The 27,096-nt window shown below is 33.8% G+C and overlaps 1 long non-coding RNA gene across 1 annotated transcript; it reads right to left on the bottom strand.

The window, feature by feature from the left end:
- Positions 1 to 10,534: 10,534 nt before the first annotated feature.
- On the bottom strand, positions 10,535 to 11,734 carry LOC139865594 (uncharacterized). Its single transcript, XR_011765032.1, has 4 exons — positions 11,644 to 11,734; positions 11,268 to 11,408; positions 10,967 to 11,043; positions 10,535 to 10,848 (listed from the first exon to the last, which is right to left on the bottom strand). It is a non-coding gene; the product is annotated as an uncharacterized lncRNA (long non-coding RNA).
- Between the last annotated feature and the right edge of the window lie 15,362 nt (positions 11,735 to 27,096).

Genomic DNA, 27,096 nt, shown 5'->3' with positions numbered 1-27,096 from the left:
GAGACTTAATTAAAGGCATATACCTATTCTTACTTTTATACGCCCAAGTACCTTTCAAGGTAAATAGCTCACTTCTGAGCTCACGAGTCCCTCGGAACTTTGATACGCTCCTTCTTATTCAAACACAGAACCATTGTTGGTCACTCCTCAAAATTTCGGGACGAAATTTTCTTTAACAGGTGGGTAATGTAACGACCCGGCTTTTTCGACTTGCTTTTGTGCTTTGTGCTTTCGCGAAACTGCGTATTTGTGCATACTGTGCTACTTTATACTCTGGAATCTTTATACACATGGCTTACTTTCATTTATGTGTTAAAACGTGCCTTTAAGTACGTAGGATACTTAACTTGATCACCGAAAACCTTTATAACCGTTAGTGTCACTTGACGTTACGAACAAACTGCGTACTGCGTACACGTTTAACTTTTGTAGTAATCGGAATATTATGACTACGAAATCTTAATTATTATTTCATAATAATAATTACTTGGGTTTTTGGATGCTTAATTACGCGTAGTAATTTACTTATGCTTACTAGTTAGTCTTGTTGGACTTTCTACCTTGTTGGGCCTTAGCCCACCCTACACTAGTTAGTGGACTATTTAATTAGCCCAATTATTAATAGCTAGAGACCCATTAATATGTAAGACAAATGCCCATTTATTAGAGGGAACATGCTAGCAATTATGTCAAGTATTATCCTTAATGTTGCATGTGATCCTAACATAAGCACCAACTTTAGACAACCATTAACCAAAAAGTGAAAAAGGTGTCCCCCTTGTCCCCTTGGATACCTACGGCCACAACACCCCTCCCACACCCTCACCACCTATAAATACAAGCCTTATTCCATCCATTTTACACTTGCTTCCATTTGTAATTCACACACCCTCACTCTCTAATTCTCTCTCTAGTTCTTTCTCTCTCTAAAAAGTGTAAGTATTGATTTTTCTTCTTCTTCTTCCTCTCTCTCTCTCTCTCTCTCACGAATTCATCATCATCATCATGGGTCTAGCTTTTTAGCTTTTGATCTTGATTACATCTTGTAGATTCAAACATGGATTTGAATCCTTCAAGAACATGGAAGATTCAAGCTTTCTAGCTTTGAATCTTCACCTACTTTGTAGATCTATATCTTTTAACTTTAATCTTGTTATTTTGTTATAAAGATTCAAACTTGTGTTTGTAATCTTCATGTAACTTAAAGATCCAAGCTTTATGCTTCAAGATCTTCAAGAACAACTAAGATGCAAGCTTTCTAGCTTGAATCTTCATATCTTTTGTTGGATCTAAGTTTCCTAACTTATGATCTCATTATTTTATTATAAAGATCAAAACTTGTGTTTATGGTCTTCATATAACTTAAAGATCTAAGATTTATGCTTCAAGTTCTTCAAGAACACTAAAGGTTCAAGCTTTCTAGCTTTGTGACCTTATAGCTTGTGTGAAAGGGATCCAAGCTCTCTAGCTTAGGGTTCCATCACTTCATTTGACTTAGATTATGTTCATACTTGCTTGATTGAAGTAAAGTTTGTAGCTTTAGTTGTAAATGTAACTTGTAATTGTGTTAAGACTAAGGATATGATGTAACATTGGTTCATCATCCATCAAAGACTCTTAAAGGAGTTGTGTTCTTACTTGGTCTTAACATATTGTGTGTTGATGGTAGAAAACAATCAAGGTGATTCTAACCCATCAACGAGTTGTTCACTTGAAGCTACAAGCATCAAGGATGAGAACCGTGATGAGCATCAAGCACTAAGAACCCTACCGGAGCACCTTGCTTACTGTTTTTGGGATCTGATCAGACCACCTGGGCTACTGTAAAGTTGATTTTCAGTTAGTTCAGTTCGAGTAGATGATTCTCCATTTATACCTCGTCTTAATTCGAGTTACAGTTTAGGATTTATGGCCTTCCGAAAGTCACTACACCCTATTAACGTTGTGCTGAAATTTCTGACCTACTCGCACTTAAACCGTTGCCACGGTCAAACGAAGATGAGGTTAGGTTCTGAAAATTGGTCAGCGGTTAGGGGACTCATATACGGAGCCATTGCCACTGACTACGCGTCTTTTCGATTTACGTAGAGGTCGTAGAAGCTAACCGAAGTCAGCCTATTGTTTCGATCTCTATTCTAGTCAAACTTACTTAGCTTTTATGATGATGAATGATGATGATGATGACACTTAAACTTATTTTATGCACTATTAGAACTTATGAGGATAACATACTGACCTATCAACCTTTGACTTAGATTGACGACCTCTCGGACCGACTTACTACTTGCATACTTTCATTATCGACTTTACCGCTCTTATCACTGTTAGTTATAGCATCCCTTTTTACTTTAACTATTTTGGGACTGAGAATACATGCGCTTTTTACGTTTTACATACTAGGCACGAGTACTTAAACTTTATATATGTGTGGGTTATACAATGGCATAAACTTTCTCCTTAGCTCGGTAACGTTTAGTCATTGGTTTTTGAACCGGTGAATGCGAATCTTAGATATCGATCCATAAGGTTTGACATCCCCACTCGGGCTAGTCGCGCAAGCATTTAACGGGTGTTTAATACTTCGTAAATATACGCACTCGCCAAGTGTACTTTTAGGGGGTTATAAACGTTAAGTTAGTTAGCAAGTGCCCACGGATAAGCATATACTTTATCATACTGATTTGAAACGATGGTTTGAAGCACTGAAATCTCGTGGCCTACATTGTATTACTGATTACAAACAAACTATAGCTCACCAACATTCGTGTTGACTTTTTAAGCATGTATTTCTCAGGTGCTTAGACGTTGTTGCTTCCGCTGTTAGACTTGCTGTCTTGGTGTAATAGACTTGCTGTTATGGACCTGCTGTGTTAGATTTCCGCTGCATTACTTAGAGATGTCTCAATCATGGTACTTTTCTTCTGCATTCGTAATTTATGTTATTTTCAAATAATGACTTTGTAACGACCTTTGTGTCACGTTATCTTTTGTAAACGCTATGTTTTTATGAATGCAACTGGTTTTCAAACAGCATGTAGTACTTGATCGTGTAAAGATCCTGTTGTTGACGAATCGTACGCGATGGTTTTGTACGGGGCGTCACAGTGTTAGTTTATGAGTTAGTGCATATATGTGTGTGTATATATATATATATGTATATATATATTTATGAATGCGTGCGTGAGCGTGTATATGTATGTGCCGCGATGGCGTTGAGTCGTGTGAGACTTAAGGTTAAAGCTTAGTCGTGCATAGGAAGAGTGAATGAGGTGTGCTAGTTGTTTGAACCATCGATTTGTGTTAAATTGTCGAAGTGACCAGGCCTAGGAAAACGCCGCGCCGCGACGGGCGGGACCGCGCCGCGACAAATAAAGCGAACGTGGATCAGAAAGCATGTTAAGAGGGGTCATTTTTCCTTCGATACGTCGCGCCGTGACAAACGAGCCGCGTCGCGGCAGATCTGCTGGCCTGACTCCTTTTTCTGCTCGATTTAAAAAGGGTTTTAGGGGTAGTTTGGTCTTTTTGCTTGTAGATCTGATGGGAGCCTTTAATACCAACCACTTATCCTCTATTACTCATTTCTTTTCCTTTTTCTTTCACAATTTCCTCCCAAAACATAAAACCCACTTAGATTAAACTTAAGATATGGAGGTGAAGATTTGTGAATCAATCCTAGGAGCAAGAATTAAAGTTGTTCTCCTTGTTATTAGCTACAAGTGGATAGTTTTGGTAAGTCTCAACTCTATGTTTTGAATTTTAATTGGTTTATGCTAGGGTTTGTTCATTTGGAACTTGTATGACCCATTTGAGGGTTAAATGGGTGGATTTTGGGTTAGATTGTTGAAAGAAAACCCTAACAACCATAATCTAGGGTTTGGTCTAATGAAATGGGGTTTGTAAGTGTTAATGGTGTTGTAAGCATTAAAACACTTGTTAAAATGTGGATGAAATTGTAATTAGGTCATGTTTGACAAAGTTGGAAGTGTAAGTGTTAAAATGGGTCAAAAGGGGTGATGTTGACCTAGTTTGGAGGAAATGGGTATGAATTACCCTAGGTTGTGCTAGTTAATGTTAGTAGACTTTAAATCACTAGCTTTGGCGATTTAATATGAGTCTTGGCCTTTATGGGCTGTTTTGGGTGTAAGTGAGCTAATAAATGCTAATGGGTCATTAAATGCTCAAAGTGTAAGTAATGTGGTAAATGCCATTAGTTGTGTATTGAATGTGTACCTATGTACTAGGTACTTTGCTCGAAGTATACGAAGCATTTAAATCACCACCGAAGTGTTAAGGTGAGTGGAATAATTATATATGCATGTATATAATTTATTTACTTGTGAGGTAGGGGTTAAAGTTCGTTGTTGACGATACCATACCCTAGAGTATATTGTGTTGTTGATGAGGGTTTAAAGTTCGTTGTTGACGATACCTCATACGTATGGAATTAAAGTTCGATGTTGACGATGCCATACGATTATTGTAGTGACGTTGATGAGGGTTTAAAGTTCGTTGTCGACGATACCTCATATGTGGGTTTAAAGTTCGGTGTTGACGATACCACATTAATATAGGCGAATGGGATTTAAGTTCTATATTGACGATACCATTCGTTGGGCTAGCCTTGAGATCTTGAGTACTATGGATGTTGTGAACATCATCGTTATACTTGTGTTGTAGCATATTGTATTGTTGTGTTATATGCTATTGTTATACTAGCCTTGTTATCGTGGTACTTAGCGTTATACATGTGAAAGGTATACTAATTATGTAACTAGTATGTATGCGAATTTGGTAAGTGTTTGCATGTAAGTAAGTTATATATGTGTATGTATAATTGTTGCACTCACTAAGCCTTGCTTACCCTCTCGTTGTTTACCATTTTATAGGTTCCGGCTTGGACAAGGGTAAGGGCATACGGTTGGATTAGTTGTCTCCCGCTTATTTTGACAGGGGGTGCTTTTGGGTTAGCTTTTGAAGTTGGCCTAACGTTTTGGGTAGTTTAGCCCCAAACCATGCTCGAGTGTCGTTTGGATTATAAACTATCATTTGTAGTGGGTCAAACTTGTATTAAACTTAATTAATGGCCTTCGTGCCTTTTGAAATCATTTAAATTGTTGTACGTTTAAATGGAACTTGTGGAATGGCTTACAAATTTAATTGGCGCGTAAATGTGTATTATTTTAAAAAAAAAAAATTATCGTATGGAATACGGGATGGGTTGTTTCATAATGGCCATTATACCGGCTCCATGCCATTTTCCAGCATGTAGGTTGTATAATAAACACTAATTCTTAGGTTACCAAGCTAAAAGGGGCGATATTCAATTTCGATAATCCAACCATAGAATGTAAATTTTGAGTACTTGTGTCTATTTCGTCAAACATTTATAAAAACAGCGTATTCTCAGTCCCAAAAATATATATTGTAAAAGCATTTAAAAAGGGAGCAAATGAAACTCACAATACTGTATTTCGTAGTAAATATGCATATGACGGCACTGAACATGTTTATTATATAACTTAAATATAGTCGTTTTATATATTTAAATATATTTATCAAATTTTATTAGAGTAAATAATACAAATCATTTATAAAAATTTTATATTAAAATTTATATATGATAAAATTATACTTGTATAAATAAAATTTATAAAGTTCACTTAATATCATAAAAATATAGTGGTATGTATTATTAATGTAATTATATTACGTGTGGTAATAATAATAATAACGATATTTATATTTACTAATGATGATATTAAATGATAATTTTAATCATGATAATTTTAATAATAATGACACTTTTTAATATTCACTGTAATAATAATAATATTTTATATAAAAATAATAATTCTATTCAAAATGATAATTTTGAAGAATAATAATACTAAAATGATAATAATAATGATATTTTATAATAACAATGATATTTCTATTAAAAATGATAATTTAAATAAAAATTTTAGTTTTAATATTAATGATACTAATAATAATAATTATAATAATATTAATGATAATACTAATAATAATAATAATAATAATAATAATAATAATTATAATAATAATAATAATAATTATAATTATAATTATAATAATAATAATAATAATAATAATAATAATGATAATAATATTAATAATAACCTTAATGATAATAACGATATCAATAATAATAATAATAACAATTTTTAATGATAATACTTATATTAATAACGATAATGATAATAATAATAATAATTATTAGATAATAATAATAATGACGATAACCATAACGACGATAGTAGTAGTAGTAATAATAATAATAATAATAATAATAATAATAATAATAATAATAATAATAATATAAGAATTAATGATAATTCAGTTGACCATATCTTTTAATCCGTTCATCGAAACCATACGATTTCTAAATGAAAAGTTATTAATTTTTCGTCAGCTTCCCAACGACATGCATATCATGTACCTTATATCAGTAGCATATGTATCAAATACGTGATTCATCATAAACTATCTAAAGACGAAATTAAGCATACAAGCATGCATAATCATATATACTCGAGCACTAGTCAGGGATACACTATTAATATATAAAAGATGAGATATGAATGCTCACGTATCAATATTGTGATTCAATATTGCAGGAAAGTACGTAGACGCGACGGAGATGATAAACACTAGATTGGCCTCACGAGCTATACCCCTGAACCACACCCATAACCTTCATAGCTATAACCCATAATTTTCTTAGCTCTGTCTCGCTCATAAAACCAGTTTTGAAATAACTCACTCATAACCTCATCGTAGTATTTTATGTATAATACAAATAATAATAATAATAATAATAATAATAATAATAATAATAATAATAATAATAATAATAATAATAATAATAATAATAATAATAATAATAATAATAATAATAATAATAAGATTAATCTCTAATTATAAAATAATAATACATACGAAGTAATATATAGAGAGATGAGTGAAATTGTGAATTCAGTCCAACCGCAAACGAATTGAATTTATAGAAGTTTGTTGTAGCCGACACTCATGCGATCGCATGAGTGTTCTATGGCCTTTCCATGCGATCGCATGAAGGCATGTTACAGCTCACATTCGGTTGTTTTGCTCTGCCGACACTTTAATTAAATAATTATATATATTACTAATTAATAATCTATATAATTAATTATATATTATATTATATTCATGTAAATAGTTGACTTGTAATTTTAGTTCCGATAACTTGTTCTTTGACACTCGACTTATGTCCCGGTTCCGGTTTCTCGAACGCATTTTCGTACGCTTAGAAAATTGGTACTTTATGTTTTGTGTAATGTACTTTTATCAATAACAAGACTCAAATCAATGAAAAACTATCTCACTCAAAGTGTAACTTATTCATTTGAGTGTTTTGGTCATTTGCTTCTTTAAATCACCGTTTCGCTATATATATATATATATATATATATATATATATATATATATATATATATATATATATATATATATATATATATATATATATATATATATTTTAAATCAAAACGTTTATATCAAGGTTAATATTATATTTTATTATTTTGTAAAATGTATATATATATTCATTTAAAAATATAAATTTATATATATTAGAAATATTTATTTAATAATATAATATTTAGTTTTTCAAATACTCATTATGTTTCAAAGTATAATTTAAGATCGTTTACAAAATAGAAATTATTATATTACTTAACGTTTACGCTCTAGAACTTTGTTTGATATAATTTATTTATGCGCCAACATTTATTTTAACTTCTCAAACGTTCTAATTAACATAACTAAATATCAATTGAATCAATAAACAATTGTTACCATCGTTCACTTAATTAATTTAAAATCATATATATATTCAATATACATAAACACGTTTTAAATACACGTTGCAGGTTATTTATATATCTAACAACCAATATTCCAACTCACGTTATTTAAACAAAGACATTTTAAATAATCAAGTTCTATTATATTGAAAAATATTTTCGTACATTTGAAACTAAATCAATTGATTATTATGAAATTTAGTCTTCCACTAACTTTTGTCTAATTCTCGTTATTTGACACTTTGTTCTCATATGTGGATCACTTTACCAATTATTCCGAATACCGTTAAAAAGGAACAATTTCTCAAATCATAGTGGACCTCACAACAGAGACCCGTAATCATGTTACAATGTATCTGGTAATTCAATCATTTGATATTATCTTATAATTTCCATCGATAAACATATTTTGAAACAATTACATTCATGTAAAGTATTATGCATCTAATACTTTGTTAACGTTTTCAATTAATATAACTATATATTATATATACATATCTATATACACATAAATGTTCGTGAATCGTCGAGCACAGTCAAAGGGTAATTGATTACATTAATATAATTCCAAAATTTTTGAGACTCAACATTACAGACTTGCTTATTGTGTCGGAAACATATAAAGATCAAGTTTAAATTTGGTCGGAAATGTCCGAGTTGTCACATAATCTCTCTCTATTCGATGACTAAATTGATTGATTCTAAAAGGACCTCCAGCTAATAAGTAAGAAAAAAATTAAAAAAATTAAAATATAAAAAATAAAAAAATAAGACGCCATGAAAATGGTAGAATCAAAATTTTCACGTATTTTAAATTTTGTCTGAAATTTAATTTAGACTTTAAGCAGCAGTCAATATATCGACGTTGTTGACTCAAATAATTGAGCCGCTAAATTATCACCAGAAGTTATACTAAAAATGGTTATACTTAAAAAAATATTTTAAACATTAATAATCTTACATAAAAGTTGGTAATATTTCAATTCAAAGTAGTTACTGAAATAATTTATTAAGACCACCATTAAATAAGACTAGATCTAAGAAGAATGAGTTAAATGAGGAAGTTATTAACGCTTCAGAATTATGCGAAATCGGTGAAAATGTTGAGGTAAATGAAGTCCCAGAGCACACTAATGGTGCTATTCCTTGTAAAGACAATAGCAAGGTCAATGTATCTAAAAAGGATAAGGATATAAAAAAAATCGACATTCAGAAATTCGGTGAGCTTATGAAGGGCATCGAAGGTGACGGGTTAGAATCACTCAAAAGAGAAGTATGAGAGTGGTCATGTGGAACACTCGAGGGCTCGGGAATATATCTCGAGTCATCAAAGTTGGCTCAATGGCCAATATTTTATCAGCTACAATTCATAGCAATTCAAGAAACGAAAGTTAAGGAAGTTTCCAAGCTGATTTTAAACGAAATATGGAAACACTTGATTTATCAACATGTTCACGTGGGTTCGAATGGTAGTCTAAATCTAAATTTATTTCCTTTCTTCTTTAGACTAAGCAATTTCAAAGATGCAAAGATTATTGATTGTTACTCTTTATCCTTTGATTATGAGCCTCAAGTGGTTTGGGACTTCCACGTTTGTTTCCCACAAACACAATATGATTGTTACGAAGCCTCTCAGTAATTTGTGCTGCTATCTTATGTTATTGTTTCATGTTCAGTGGCTGAAAAAGTCATATGGGTGTCGAGTACCGATAGCGATTACACTGTAACTGAAGGTGTGCGTGTTCTTTTGTTTTCGGCCCAACATCGGCCCGGAATGGGCTATATATATCTGGAGCAATCACATTCTAGCGAAGTTTTCTGTTTTCCATTTGTTAGATTTGCAAGGCTGTATTCAGATTAGACAAGTTCTTGGGTATCGACATATTCTCCCGACCGGGCAATCGTCTTTGTGTGTATGGTGTCAAGAGTCTGACAAAACTCCAACCCATTTACCTACGCATTGTTCATGGGAATTTAACATTTGGTCAACACTTTTCAAATGGTTGAGTATTCGATGGGTGATCTAGGAAACGTTGTTCTAATTTTCGTTCGTTAATTTTTCGGAATGGGCTTTTAAGATTCAAAATTTTGGAAGTTAATCGGGACGGACACTTTATGGGCTATTTGGACGGCTAGGAATGAAGCGATTTTCAACTCAACATGTTGGTATAGTTTGATTCGGGAAGTCAAGATTAAAGTCTTTATGTGGGATTTGTCTATTGAGTTATGCTTTGGACATTAAGCCTATGTATGGGATGCAAACCCGACGATGTTGATTCGGAACGACTAGGCATTTTATTCTAATGTCTTGCAATGTTCTGTCTTTTGTTTCATGTATTGTCAATTTTGACTTCCTATTCAGGTACTGTAACCCACGGTTTTAAATAATCTCTTTAATGATTTTTATCATATGGCTCATTTTTGCTAAAAAGGATGAGGTGGCTTTTAAGGTGGCAGGGCTCTGACGCCCCCCTGACGCATTTAATGGGGCGTCACCCCAAATGCTTACTGGGCGTTAGTCATGGTTTTGACGGAATTTTTTTTTTTTTTTTTGTGTGTGTTAAATTAATATCCACGAATCAGACTTCACCACTACTTTTTATATATTATTAATCTATTTATTTTATACCCAACTACCAATAATATTTTACAACATCACCCACCACGAATTTAATCTTCAAATTTGACACTTCCATTTATTTAACTTTACTTCACGACCTTGCCACGTCACCAAAAAGTACATCCTTTACATCTGACATCACAGTTACGGTTAAAAGTGGTCTAATAATATATAAATAAATAAATAGATAATACATGTCATAAGAGTTAATTTGTCAGTTTGATACCACAACTAGAAATAAATAATGAACTAGTTGAGTGCCCCGCGCTGCGCTGCGGGTTTTGAAGGGCTATCTATGAAGGCAAAAAATATCCAGTTAGCATGCTTTTTTCAGTTTGTAGGTGGTAGCAAAGTAGAGAGCACCTGAGAAAAAGAAGGAAGAATTGTTCCATGAGAGACTTGTTTAAAACTATTGCAACAGTAACTTTAAGTTGACAAATATGAACCAATATGAAGTTTCAAAACCATTTGTAACAGTAACCTTTCTTGGTCAGCATCCAACAATAACTGTGTTACGAAACAATCGGGGTTTCCAATAGCTTCTCTACTTATGAGAAACTGCATCACATATATTACACTTGTTAGTCCTAAATTGTTCCATATAGAAACAAAAGTGACGGCAAAAAAGAAAATCGACAAACACATATATCATCAAACTTTCCAATTCAACGTCAGGGCCAGATTGAACAGAAATCTGACAGAAAAAGACAATTAAAAGTAACTTAATTTGATTCAACCTACTTCATTTGATTCAACAGGAGAAGACAATTAAAGTAACTTACCGATTGATGCAGCGTTTGCTTTGACCTTCTTTAACCTATTCAACTTGATAGTTCTTCCATGTTCATCGAACAACCATGTAAAAGTAACTTAGAGTCAATTTGATTCAGCATGCTGATTCGCACACTCAACACCTTTAGCACCTGGTATATATGTAAGCGATCAACAATATTTAAGCAATCACTTTCAAATATGTAACATTTGCCAACATACTTCAGTAACCACAAATAATATGAATATAAAACAGCATATAGAGTATAAAATATCGTTATCGTTATAAAAATTAAATAGCAATCACTTTCAAATATCATTTCTAATAGAAAGTATATTATATATGTACAAAAACATGTATATGTACATATATAAAAGTGAAAGTACCTTCGGAGACAGCATTACACTGTTTGAGAGCATCAAGAGCAGATTCAAAAGGATTAAAAGCAGCAACTTTAACAACTTTACCAAAACGATTAAGATAAGTCATAGATATGTTTTGACTTGTGAAGTAGTAAATTTAGAAAATGCTACTTAGCAATGGCGTATAGAATGTTGTGGAAAAAATATTAAACCTAATAAATTTTTTTTTGAAGAAATCAAGAAACCAAATGAGGCTCCGATATATGTGTAAAATCGGCCAGGAAAACATGTATCGCCATGGCTGCAACTTGCAAGTTGCCCCGCCAAGATACGTTTACATTTCTTCTCTTTGGCAGATCCTGCTCATACGTATAGATCATCATAGCCCGTTATTTTAAACCTTCTTTCTGTGAAATTCATTAATTGTTATGGGAAGTTGTAGGCAGCAACTATAGCAGCGTTGTTGCTAATTCAGCGAAGCACACATTCTTTTTACCTCAACCATTTAGCAACAAACGTAACTGACAATCAGTAAAAGGGACAAAGTGAAATGTGTATAAGATAACATGAACCGCCATGACTGCAACTTGTAAGTTGCACCGCCAAGATATGTATTCATTTCTAATCGTATATATCATGATAGGCCATTCAGTAACAGAACAACGTTATTGCTAATGTCAACAAAACATTCATATTTTTAACGTCAAGCATTCAACAATAAATGTGAATGCCATGTTAGATGAGTGGATCAGTAAAGAGGACAAAGTTATATGTTTATTAAAATACCATGAACCACCATGACTACAACTTATGAGTTTCCCTGCCAAAATAAGTTTTCACTTCCTATTATGTACATCATAACAGTCTACCTGGAAGCACCACAATATTGTTGCTGGTGTGAAGAAAACATCTGTTATTTTAACCCCAAGCATTTAGCAACAAACTTGATTACTATGTTCAATGAGTGGAACTTAACTGAACAGAATAACTAACCTCCATCATTTAGCAACAAACGTAAGCAATGAAATTCAGTAAAAGGGACAAACTAATATGTGCATAAGATAACATGAACCGCCATGGCTGCAGCTTCTAAGTTGTCCCGCCAAAATACGTATTCATTTTTTATCGTATACATCATAACAGCACTTTCGGAATCTGAACAACAATGTTGCTAATGTTAAGAAAGCATACATTATTTTAACGTCAACCATTTAACAACAAAGTTGGATACCATGTTGAATGAGTGTATCTCAACTCAACATAGTGAGTAACAACTCGAAACGAATCAGCAAAAATCAGTGAATCCAACAAAAGTTGGTAAGTGTTAGGAAATTTTGTCAATTACTATTTGTAAATAAAACATGTAAGAACAAAGCAAACAGTAACTCCCCAAGGCTATAAGGCAACTTTCTCAAATAGTATATTGGATAATTTTTACTCCATAAGACATGAACAAACGTCTATGATCTGAAACGTCAAAAGAAAATCAACCAAAAGCAGTTAATTAGTAAATGAAGATGACAGGAGCCATATCCTACTAACTAAATCAAAACCCCAGAAAACAATTATATGTATTTCAACGAAAGATGTTACAGAGATAATACCTCAAAAATACATCAATCAATTTAATATGTATTCAACGAAGATGTTGCGGAGATAATACCTCAGACGATTGGGACATCCAACAAAGCAGCTACAGCAGAGATACCGGCCACAACAGTCGTGTACAACCATCACGGTTACAACCTTGATGTCAGCGGTTGGGGATAAATTGGGACAAACCCTAATTTTTACCTTCAACTACGGTTAATTAATAGTTTGATATCTCTTACCGAATTCATATATTAAATATTTTTTATTTTTCAAATAAATCAAAGAATTATTTTTAATTATTTCTATTTACTTTTTATAGATCATTTACCGAACTGTATTCTCACTTGTTTAAATTTTCCGTTTGACCGTTTATTACGATATGTTACACTATACTCTTTAATGTTCTTTTAAATATACTATTAACAATTAACAACTAGACTATCAATTAATCTTTGTTCATTATAATCTTTTACAACGGTGCCACTAGATTTTCAAAGTCTTTTAGAACACTCTCAATCATTACAATAAATAACATCATTTCAACTCTAACAGACTACTACATCAATGATACATCAACATTTCCTCTTATCACAAATTAATAATAGATTTATTCTTAACAATCACTCTTTCTCAAGAAAATGGTGACACACTATATTAACTGAATATACCAAAGAATATGTTTGGAAGCAAATGGTACAAGAATAAGTTGTATGAAGCTCGTGATACACGTGATGAAATATACTTGAAAGCGACGAAGTAAAGGGCGAAGTGGTGATGGTGAGAAGATCATGCGTTCGTGCCATAAGTTTTATAGTGAATGTACATGCGACATGAATGAATAATGATGGTATGTAAGTGCCCTTACAAATAGATATATAAATGTCATCATATTATTGTCAGATATAGGACTCATTTTATTGATGCATATTTTTTGTGGAATCGCTTGGCGAATAGATTAGGAATGTTATCACATGTAATGCACACCTAGATGTTTGTAGATGTGTTAAACTCATCATTCACATGGCATATGCGGATGAAGGCACATCATACGAATGAGTAATCTCATACGTACGGATCAAAGACTAGTTTAAGCATAATGTTCAACCATACGGATGAGTTGACTCATCCGTACGGACTAAAATACATACGTACGGATGTGTACAAGTGGCATATAAATATGAGTCTTTGTTTTCATTAGGGTTTAAGAGTTTTGAGAGCCCTACTTTGGAGAGATTCGGCTATTCAGAGGTATGTGGGAGATTATGCTCAATCTTCCATTGTCAAACGATGTTTCTCTGTTTAAATCAGTCTCTATTTTCATAAGATAGTGATTAGTTGAGATTATGCTCAATTTACATAAGATAGTGATTAGTTGAGTAACACAAGGGTGTAATTAAGAGTGAAGTTAATGAGGGGTAATCAGGAGCATCTGGTTATTTGTGGGCCAATCATGTTATATCTTATCTTTCGCAGTTGATGATTCTGCTTGTTAGGGGGAATTCATTTTGATAATATTGATACACAATCATAAGATTCATAAAGTTAATTTTTGATAAATTTGAGTGTTTGTTGATTAGTTTGTGATTATTGATTGTGGACTGGACTTCTCTACATCATTTTCCTATACATGAAGACGTTTGAGCTATTAAGGTATATTAGGATACAACTAATAGTGAGGGGGATGATTTTACAGTTGTGAATTTTGAGCAAATCAATTTGTGTGAAGTTATCTTCAAAGACATCTTCAGTGTTCAATAACAGAGTGAATCTTTCTTCTATGGTACTAGGGATCACGATGTTCAAGTCAGTTTTTAAGTTTTTTCAAGAATGTCATTAGTGATTCGACTTCAATGGGCATAATACATTGATGTTCAAAGTTCGAGTTTAACGTGTTCTAGAATATTTTTTATGAGGCGTGAGACTTATTAGATGTTGGTACTAATGCATAGATTAACTGAAGATTGCAAGAGGTGTTTACAGTAATATACCAGCAACATCAAAGGGGGAATTTGTTGATACATATTTTGTATAGCCGTCACTTGGCAAATAGATTAGGAATGTTTATCATATATACTTTACACCTAGATGTTTGTAGATGTGTGAAACTCGTCATTTACAGGGGACATATGTGGGTGAAGGAACATTCGTACGAATGAGTGATCTCATACGTACAGATCAAATGCTAGTTTGGGTATAATGTTTAACCATACGGATGAGTAGACTCATCCGTACGGACCAAAACACATTTGTACTGATGTATACCATTGGCCTATAAATACGAGTCTTCATTTTCATATGGGTTTAAGAGTTTCGAGATCCCTACTTTGGAGAGCTGGGGCAATTCAGAGGTATGAGCGTATATTATGCTCAATCTCTCCTTAACAAACAATGTTTCTATGTCTAAATTGTGTTTTCGTTCACACTTATATATAAATATTCTTTGTTTAACTTTGATTCATCGCGTTTTTTCTTCCATCTTTTGATCTTGCTCGTATTTTGTAAAAAGATCTGGGATCACATGTGTTCACACATTTGCATATTGAAACTAGGGTGTTTAAATATCAGAGAAAGAAAATCATGTAGTACTTCAATCATACATAGTGGGAGTTTTAGACATTAGAGAAAGAAAATCATCCAATAATTCAATCATACATAGTGGGAGTGAACACATGTTGGCGTTCGACTTCCAGAACGTTGTGAACCGATGTTCATCAACTCCCTCTCAGCTTCTTTCGGAATATGACTTGAAATTATAAATAATTAAACACCGTATATATTACCTTGATCTAGTACTCTGTAGCTACTTTAATTAATCACATCACATAAAATAATACTCCCTCCATCTCAATTTAATAGTCCATAGACAAAAAGGCACACAGTTTAATAAATGCCATTATCACAATATACTTTTTATTCACTTTACAGTTTACCCCTTACTTTTACCTATTTCTTGTTTTACATGCATAAAGTAAGGATATAAAGAACTTTACCTTATTATTTTTATCTATTTATGTAAGTGAACTATTAATTTGGGACGTTCCAAAAAGTAAAAAAAGACTATTGAATTGGGATAAAGAGAGTTAAATAAAATGATATTTGATCGTATGTAAATTTGGTTAGGGAAATTGGTCAATATGCCCCCATTTTCGGAAGTCTTTAACAATATGCCCTAAAAATTGAAATTGCAACATATGCCCCTGTTTACGCATCACGCAAACATCATGCGTGTATGCTCATGTGTGATGCGTGGATGCCGAGCACTTAGGCAAAGAAAGCACGTTGTTAGTAGATACGTACTATGTAACATGCAACACGCACGATGCGTGTTGCTTTTATAATAAGGTCGTCCATTCCAGTTTTAAACTTCCACATGCACCAATAATCATATAAACACGCACCCAAGGTGATTTTTTAGAAATCGATCAATTGATCAATTTTTTGTTTGTCACTCACTCGGTTCTCGATAAAATTCAATGTACGGTCGTGATTAAACCCCTAATTACCAACATCATACACAGAATCAAGCATCAAAAAATCTACAATCGTCTTTAAAGTTGTTGAACGAGGGAAAATCCGTCAAATCCGGCTTATTAAAATATCTGATCTAGAAACTTGACATTGACGCATCACCCACAATGTCAAAGAAACGGGTAAAATTGATATTACATTGGTCAGATTCGTTATTTGTTGCATATATTTCATCGAACACTTGGTGTGCATTTAAGTTACCAATCATTTGGTTGCTATTAAATTGTCTTTCATGTTGTTTATACTAGTTAAGTTCTTTTGTCTTGTAAAAAAAAAGAAAAACTTATTTGTGGGTCGTTAACATATCAACTGAAAAAAAATTATATGCACGCACCACACGCAGAGCATTCTGCTACGTGCATTGTGTGGGGTGCGTGATGTGTGCCGGTGTTATTCATTTTTTTAAACAGTTTTTTGATGGTTGTTATTGTTTGTTTTCAGGTTTACAAAATCGACTGAGCATACACTGAGGTGTACCACCAAATTGATCAAGAGTATAGGTACCTAGTTGACCCCGACACAACGAGAACAATTCGAGCAGACTATTTTTGGGCTATGGTTAAAGGTGTTGTCTATAGAGAACGACATGGACTACGTAAATCTTATGATTAAGATGAAAAAGAAGAAGAGATAGACATCTAGGGTCGAAATTCAAGAAGAACGTGAAGATCTTTGGTTTGGGTTGTCCCGTTCACCGACCGTGAGGTTTGGTCGACGAGAACCCGTCGAAATAATGGATCGTGAGGTTAAAAGACTTAAGCAAAACAAGAAACCAATTGTTAAGGTTCGATGGAATGCTCGTAGAGGACCCGAGTTCACCTGGGAGCGTGAAGACCAGATGAAGAAGAAATACCCACACTTATTTCCAAAAGATTCGTCAACACCTTCAACAGCTTAAAATTTCTGGACGAAATTTATTTAACGGGTAGGTACTGTAGTGACCCGAACTTTTCTATGTTTATATATATTAAATGAAATTGATATTTACATGATTAAATATTTCCAACATGTTAAGCAATCAAACTTGTTAAGACTTGATTAATTGAAATAGGTTTCATATAGACAATTGACCACCCAAATTGATCGGCGATTCACGAACGTTACAAATTCGTAAAAACTATATGATGTTATATATATAGACATATATATGGTTAACATGAAATTATGATAAGTAAGTATCTCACTAGGTATGTTAACAATGAGTGATATACATAAAAATGAGTTTATTGAATTAAGAAACTCGAAATGATATATATAACGATTATCGTTATAACAACGTCTTACTAAATACATATGAATCATATTAAGATATTGTTACACTATGTTTAAATATGATAAATGATAAGTAAACATATCATTAAGTGTATTAACAATGAACTACATATGTAAAAACAAGACTACTAACTTAAGGATTTCGAAACGAGTCATATATGTAACGATTATCGTTGTAACGACATTTAAATGCATATATATATCATATTAAGATATATTAATACATCATAATATCATGATAATATAATAATTTAACATCTCATTAGATATTATAAACAATGGGTTAACAACATTTAACAAGATCGTTAACTTAAAGGTTTCAAAACAACACTTACATGTAACGACTAACGATGACTTAACGACTCAGTTAAATGTATATACATGTAGTGTATTATGTTGTAATAATACACTTTTTAAAGACTTCAAGACACATATCAAAGTACTTCTATTTAACAAAAATGCTTACAATTACATTCTCGTTCAATTTCATCAACAATTCTACTCGTATGCAACCGTATTCGTACTCGTACAATACCCAGCTCCTAGACGTATATATTATTGGTATATACACATAATAATTCAGCTCTTAGCAGCCCTAGATAGTCAACAAACATGTGGAACCAACAATTAGACAACTAGCATGACTTATGAGCAAGGAAACAAAAACAAGACCTCCTTTTAACCCCACTCACCTTCACCACTCACCACCTACTCCATTTCACTTCCAATTTTCTTCCCAATTCTCTCTCAAAACACACACACTCTTCCATGAACGTCTAAGTTAGTATTTTTCCAGCAAAAATCATCAAATACAAGCTTTGGTTATTGAAATGTCCCGTTCTTATTGATTAAAAACGTTCCATATTAATTGATTTCGTTGCGAGGTTTTGACCTCTATATGAGACGTTTTTCAAAGACTGCATTCATTTTAAAACAAACCATAACCTTTATTTCATCAATAAAGGTTTAAAAAGCTTTACGTAGATTATCAAATAATGATAATCTAAAATATCCTGTTTACACACGACCATTACATAATGGTTTACAATACAAATATGTTACAACAAAATAAGTTTCTTGAATGCAGTTTTTACACAATATCATACAAGCATGGACTCCAAATCTCGTCCTTATTTAAGTATGCGACAGCGGAAGCTCTTAATAATCACCTGAGAATAAACATGCTTAAAACGTCAACAAAAATGTTGGTGAGTTATAGGTTTAACCTATATATATCAAATCATAATAATAGACCACAAGATTTCATATTTCAATACACATCCCATACATAGAGATAAAAATCATTCATATGGTGAACACCTGGTAACCGACATTAACAAGATGCATATATAAGAATATCCCCATCATTCCGGGACAACCTTCGGATATGATATAAATTTCGAAGTACTAAAGCATCCGGTACTTTGGATGGGGTTTGTTAAGCCCAATAGATCTATCTTTAGAGTTCGCGTCAATTAGGGTGTCTGTTCCCTAATTCTTAGATTACCAGACTTAATAAAAAGGGGCATATTCGATTTCGATAATTCAACCATAGAATGTAGTTTCACGTACTTGTATCTATTTTGTAAATCATTTATAAAACCTGCATGTATTCTCATCCCAAAAATATTAGATTTTAAAAGTGGGACTATAACTCACTTTCACAGATTTTTACTTCGTCGGGAAGTAAGACTTGGCCACTGGTTGATTCACGAACCTATAACAATATATACATATATATCAAAGTATGTTCAAAATATATTTACAACACTTTTAATATATTTTGATGTTTTAAGTTTATTAAGTCAGCTGTCCTCGTTAGTAACCTACAACTAGTTGTCCACAGTTAGATGTACAGAAATAAATCGATAAATATTATCTTGAATCAATCCACGACCCAGTGTATACGTATCTCAGTATTGATCACAACTCAAACTATATATATTTTGGAATCAACCTCAACCCTGTATAGCTAACTCCAACATTCACATATAGAGTGTCTATGGTTGTTCCGAAATATATATAGATGTGTCGACATGATAGGTCGAAACATTGTATACGTGTCTATGGTATCTCAAGATTACATAATATACAATACAAGTTGATTAAGTTATGGTTGGAATAGATTTGTTACCAATTTTCACGTAGCTAAAATGAGAAAAATTATCCAATCTTGTTTTACCCATAACTTCTTCATTTTAAATCCGTTTTGAGTGAATCAAATTGCTATGGTTTCATATTGAACTCTATTTTATGAATCTAAACAGAAAAGTATAGGTTTATAGTCGAAAAAATAAGTTACAAGTTGTTTTTGTAAAGGTAGTCATTTCAGTCGAAAGAACGACGTCTAGATGACCATTTTAGAAAACATACTTCCACTTTGAGTTTAATCATAATTTTTGGATATAGTTTCATGTTCATAATAAAAATCATTTTCTCAGAATAACAACTTTTAAATCAAAGTTTATCATAGTTTTTAATTAACTAACCCAAAACAGCCCGCGGTGTTACTACGACGGCGTAAATCCGGTTTTACGGTGTTTTTCGTGTTTCCAGGTTTTAAATCATTAAGTTAGCATATCATATAGATATAGAACATGTGTTTAGTTGATTTTAAAAGTCAAGTTAGAAGGATTAACTTTTGTTTGCGAACAAGTTTAGAATTAACTAAACTATGTTCTAGTGATTACAAGTTTAAACCTTCGAATAAGATAGCTTTATATGTATGAATCGAATGATGTTATGAACATCATTACTACCTTAATTTCCTTGGATAAACCTACTGTAAAAGAGAAAAATGGATCTAGCTTCAACGGATCCTTGGATGACTCGAAGTTCTTGAAGCAGAATCATGACACGAAAACAAGTTCAAGTAAGATCATCACTTGAAATAAGATTGTTATAGTTATAGAAATTGAACCAAAGTTTGAATATGATTATTACCTTGTATTAGAATGATAACCTACTGTAAGAAACAAAGATTTCTTGAGGTTGGATGATCACCTTACAAGATTGGAAGTGAGCTAGCAAACTTGAAAGTATTCTTGATTTTATGAAACTAGAACTTTTGAAATTTATGAAGAACACTTAGAACTTGAAGATAGAACTTGAGAGAGATCAATTAGATGAAGAAAATTGAAGAATGAAAGTGTTTGTAGGTGTTTTTGGTCGTTGGTGTATGGATTAGATATAAAGGATATGTAATTTTGTTTTCATGTAAATAAGTCATGAATGATTACTCATATTTTTGTAATTTTATGAGATATTTCATGCTAGTTGCCAAATGATGGTTCCCACATGTGTTAGGTGACTCACATGGGCTGCTAAGAGCTGATCATTGGAGTGTATATACCAATAGTACATACATCTAAAAGCTGTGTATTGTACGAGTACGAATACGGGTGCATACGAGTAGAATTGTTGATGAAACTGAACGAGGATGTAATTGTAAGCATTTTTGTTAAGTAGAAGTATTTTGATAAGTGTATTGAAGTCTTTCAAAAGTGTATAAATACATATTAAAACACTACATGTATATACATTTTAACTGAGTCGTTAAGTCATCGTTAGTCGTTACATGTAAATGTTGTTTTGAAACCTTTAGGTTAACGATCTTGTTAAATGTTGTTAACCCAATGTTTATAATATCAAAAGAGATTTTAAATTATTATATTATCATGATATTATGATGTACGAATATCTCTTAATATGATATATATACATTAAATGTCGTTACAACGATAATCGTTACATATATGTCTCGTTTCAAAATCATTAAGTTAGTAGTCTTGTTTTTACATATGTAGTTCATTGTTAATATACTTAATGATATGTTTAATTATCATAATATAATGTTAACTATATATATAACCATATATATGTCATCATATAGTTTTTACAAGTTTTAACGTTCGTGAATCACCGGTCAACTTGGGTGGTCAATTGTCTATATGAAACCTATTTCAATTAATCAAGTCTTAACAAGTTTGATTGCTTAACATGTTGGAAACATTTAATCATGTAAATATCAATCTCAATTAATATATATAAACATGGAAAAGTTCGGGTCACTACAGTACCTACCCGTTAAATAAATTTCGTCCCGAAATTTTAAGCTGTTGAAGGTGTTGACGAATCTTCTGGAAATAGATGCGGGTATTTCTTCATCATCTGATCTTCACGCTCCCAGGTGAACTCGGGTCCTCTACGAGCATTCCATCGAACCTTAACAATTGGTATCTTGTTTTGCTTAAGTCTTTTAACCTCACGATCCATTATTTCGACGGGTTCTTCGATGAATTGAAGTTTTTCGTTGATTTGGATTTCATCTAACGGAATAGTGAGATCTTCTTTAGCAAAACATTTCTTTAAATTCGAGACGTGGAAAGTGTTATGTACAGCCGCGAGTTGTTGAGGTAACTCTAGTCGGTAAGCTACTGGTCCGACACGATCAATAATCTTGAATGGTCCAATATACCTTGGATTTAATTTCCCTCGTTTACCAAATCGAACAACGCCTTTCCAAGGTGCAACTTTAAGCATGACCATCTCTCCAATTTCAAATTCTATATCTTTTCTTTTAATGTCAGCGTAGCTCTTTTGTCGACTTTGGGCGGTTTTCAACCGTTGTTGAATTTGGATGATCTTCTCGGTAGTTTCTTGTATAATCTCCGGACCCGTAATCTGTCTATCCCCCACTTCACTCCAACAAATCGGAGACCTGCACTTTCTACCATAAAGTGCTTCAAACGGCGCCATCTCAATGCTTGAATGGTAGCTGTTGTTGTAGGAAAATTCTGCTAACGGTAAATGTCGATCCCAACTGTTTCCGAAATCAATAACACATGCTCGTAGCATGTCTTCAAGTGTTTGTATCGTCCTTTCGCTCTGCCCATCAGTTTGTGGATGATAGGCAGTACTCATGTCTAGACGAGTTCCTAATGCTTGCTGTAATGTCTGCCAGAATCTTGAAATAAATCTGCCATCCCTATCAGAGATAATAGAGATTGGTATTCCATGTCTGGAGACGACTTCCTTCAAATACAGTCGTGCTAACTTCTCCATCTTGTCATCTTCTCTTATTGGTAGGAAGTGTGCTGATTTGGTGAGACGATCAACTATTACCCAAATAGTATCAAAACCACTTGCAGTCCTTGGCAATTTAGTGATGAAATCCATGGTAATGTTTTCCCATTTCCATTCCGGGATTTCGGGTTGTTGAAGTAGACCTGATGGTTTCTGATGCTCAGCTTTGACCTTAGAACACGTCAAACATTCTCCTACGTATTTAGCAACATCGGCTTTCATACCCGGCCACCAAAAATGTTTCTTGAGATCCTTGTACATCTTCCCCGTTCCAGGATGTATTGAGTATCTGGTTTTATGAGTTTCTCTAAGTACCATTTCTCTCATATCTCCAAATTTTGGTACCCAAATCCTTTCAGCCCTATACCGGGTTCCGTCTTCCCGAATATTAAGATGCTTCTCCGATCCTTTAGGTATTTCATCCTTTAAATTTCCCTCTTTTAAAACTCCTTGTTGCGCCTCCTTTATTTGAGTAGTAAGGTTATTATGAATCATTATATTCATAGATTTTACTCGAATGGGTTCTCTGTCCTTCCTGCTCAAGGCATCGGCTACCACATTTCCCTTCCCCGGGTGGTAACGAATCTCAAAGTCGTAATCATTCAACAATTCAATCCACCTACGCTGCCTCATATTCAGTTGTTTCGGATTAAATATGTGTTGAAGACTTTTGTGGTCGGTATATATAATACTTTTGACCCCATATAAGTAGTGCCTCCAAGTCTTTAATGCAAAAACAACCGCGCCTAATTCCAAATCATGCGTCGTATAGTTTTGTTCGTGAATCTTCAATTGTCTGGACGCATAAGCAATCACCTTCGTTCGTTGCATTAATACACAACCGAGACCTTGCTTTGATGCGTCACAATAAATCACGAAATCATCATTCCCTTCAGGCAATGACAATATAGGTGCCGTAGTTAGCTTTTTCTTCAATAACTGAAACGCTTTCTCTTGTTCATCATTCCATTCAAATTTCTTCCCTTTATGCGTTAATGCAGTCAAGGGTTTTGCTATTCTGGAAAAGTCTTGGATGAACCTTCTGTAGTAACCAGCTAGTCCTAAAAACTGGCGTATGTGTTTCGGAGTTTTCGGGGTTTCCCACTTTTCAACAGTTTCTATCTTTGCCGGATCCACCTTAATACCTTCTTTGTTCACTATGTGACCGAGGAATTGAACTTCTTCCAACCAAAATGCACACTTTGAAAACTTAGCGTACAATTCTTCCTTCCTCAATACTTCTAACACCTTTCTCAAATGTTCACCGTGTTCTTGGTCATTCTTTGAGTAAATAAGTATGTCATCAATGAAAACAATGACAAACTTGTCAAGGTATGGTCCACACACTCGGTTCATAAAGTCCATGAACACAGCTGGTGCATTAGTTAAACCAAACGGCATGACCATAAACTCGTAATGACCGTAACGTGTTCTGAAAGCAGTCTTTGGAATATCATCTTCTTTCACCCGCATTTGATGATACCCGGAACGTAAGTCAATCTTTGAATAAACAGACGAGCCTTGTAGTTGATCAAATAAGTCATCGATTCTCGGTAGTGGGTAGCGGTTCTTGATGGTAAGTTTGTTCAACTCTCGGTAGTCGATACACAACCTGAATGTACCATCTTTCTTCTTGACAAACAAAACAGGAGCTCCCCACGGCGATGTGCTTGGTCGAATGAAACCACGCTCTAAAAGTTCTTGTAATTGGCTTTGCAGTTCTTTCATCTCACTGGGTGCGAGTCTGTAAGGAGCACGAGCTATTGGTTCAGCTCCTGGTACAAGATCTATTTGAAATTCAACGGATCGATGTGGGGGTAATCCCGGTAATTCTTTCGGAAATACATCAGGAAATTCTTTTGCGACGGGAACATCATTGATGCTCTTTTCTTCAGTTTGTACTTTCTCGACGTGTGCTAGAACAGCATAGCAACCTTTTCTTATTAGTTTTTGTGCCTTCAAATTACTAATAAGATGTAGCTTCGTGTTGCCCTTTTCTCCGTACACCATTAAGGGTTTTCCTTTTTCTCGTATAATGCGAATTGCATTTTTGTAACAAACGATCTCCGCTTTCACTTCTTTCAACCAGTCCATACCGATTATCACATCAAAACTCCCTAACTCTACTGGTATCAAATCAATCTTAAATGTTTCGCTAACCAGTTTAATTTCTCGATTCCGACATATATTATCTGCTGAAATTAATTTACCATTTGCTAATTCGAGTAAAAATTTACTATCCAAAGGCGTCAATGGACAACTTAATTTAGCACAAAAATCTCTACTCATATAGCTTCTATCCGCACCCGAATCAAATAAAACGTAAGCAGATTTATTGTCAATAAGAAACGTACCCGTAACAAGCTCCGGGTCTTCCTGTGCCTCTGCCGCATTAATATTGAAAACTCTTCCACGGCCTTGTCCATTCGTGTTCTCCTGGTTCGGGCAATTTCTAATAATGTGGCCTGGTTTTCCACATTTATAACAAACTACATTGGCATAACTTGCTCCGACACTACTTGCTCCGCCATTACTCGTTCCGACACCATTTGTTCCTTTCGTTCTATTAACCCCTGGTCCGTAGACCTCACACTTCGCCGCGCTATGACCATTTCTTTTACACTTGTTGCAAAATTTGGTGCAGAACCCCGAGTGATTCTTTTCACACCTTTGGCATAGCTGCTTCTGATTGTTGTTGTTGTTGCGGTTATTATTGTTGTTGGGATGATTGTTGTAGTTGCTGTTGTTGTTGTTGTTGTTGTTGTTGTTGGGCCGTTTGTTGTAGTTGCGATTGATGTTGCGATTGTTGGGATAATTGTTGCGATTATTGTTGTAATTGTTGTTGTTGTTGTATTGGTGATTCTTATCACCGTTTTCCTCCCACTTTCTTTTGACTTGCTTCACATTGGCCTCTTCAGCAGTCTGTTCTTTAATTCTTTCTTCAATTTGGTTCACGAGTTTGTGAGCCATTCTACATGCCTGTTGTATGGAGGCGGGCTCGTGTGAACTTATATCTTCTTGGATTCTTTCCGGTAATCCTTTCACAAACGCGTCGATCTTCTCTTCCTCATCTTCGAATGCTCCCGGACACAATAGGCACAATTCTGAGAATCGTCTTTCGTACGTGGTAATATCAAATCCTTGGGTTCGTAACCCTCTAAGTTCTGTCTTGAGCTTATTGACCTCGGTTCTGGGACGGTACTTCTCGTTCATCAAGTGCTTGAATGCTGACCACGGTAGTGCGTACGCATCGTCTTGTCCCACCTGCTCTAGATAGGTATTCCACCATGTTAACGCAGAACCTGTGAAGGTATGCGTAGCGTACTTTACTTTGTCCTCTTCAGTACACTTACTTATGGCAAACACCGATTCGACCTTCTCGGTCCACCGTTTCAATCCGATCGGTCCTTCGGTTCCATCAAATTCCAAAGGTTTGCAGGCAGTGAATTCTTTGTAGGTGCATCCTACACGATTTCCTGTACTGCTAGATCCAAGGTTATTGTTGGTATGTAGCGCAGCCTGTACTGCAGCTATGTTTGAAGCTAGAAAAGTACGGAATTCCTCTTCATTCATATTCACGGTGTGTCGAGTAGTCGGTGCCATTTCCTTCAAAATAGTTAAATGGAATAAGTTAATCATACAGAATATTAAGAGTAGTTAATAGTATTTCGTAGCATAATATGAACTCATTTATAAAAGCTTTTTCTTCATATTAGCGTTTTATAAGTTTAAATTCGGGTAGTACCTACCCGTTAAGTTCATACTTAGTAGCTAATATACAATTCAACTACTACAATTCTATATGAAAAACTGATTATAATAATATTTCGCGTTCAAACTTTTATACAATATTTTACAAACTTACAATACCGCTTATTTTACATAAAGAATGAAATATAGCACACAATAACTTTGATACAAGATAGTTGTGAAGACAATTCTAGCTAGTACACAAGTCGTTCAGCAAAGGCAATAAAGACACGTAATTCATACGTCCAG

This window comes from Rutidosis leptorrhynchoides, chromosome 9 (assembly GCF_046630445.1).
Source record: "Rutidosis leptorrhynchoides isolate AG116_Rl617_1_P2 chromosome 9, CSIRO_AGI_Rlap_v1, whole genome shotgun sequence".
In the NCBI taxonomy this organism is placed as follows: domain Eukaryota; kingdom Viridiplantae; phylum Streptophyta; class Magnoliopsida; order Asterales; family Asteraceae; genus Rutidosis; species Rutidosis leptorrhynchoides.
This window is presented reverse-complemented; position numbering and strand designations above follow the sequence as displayed.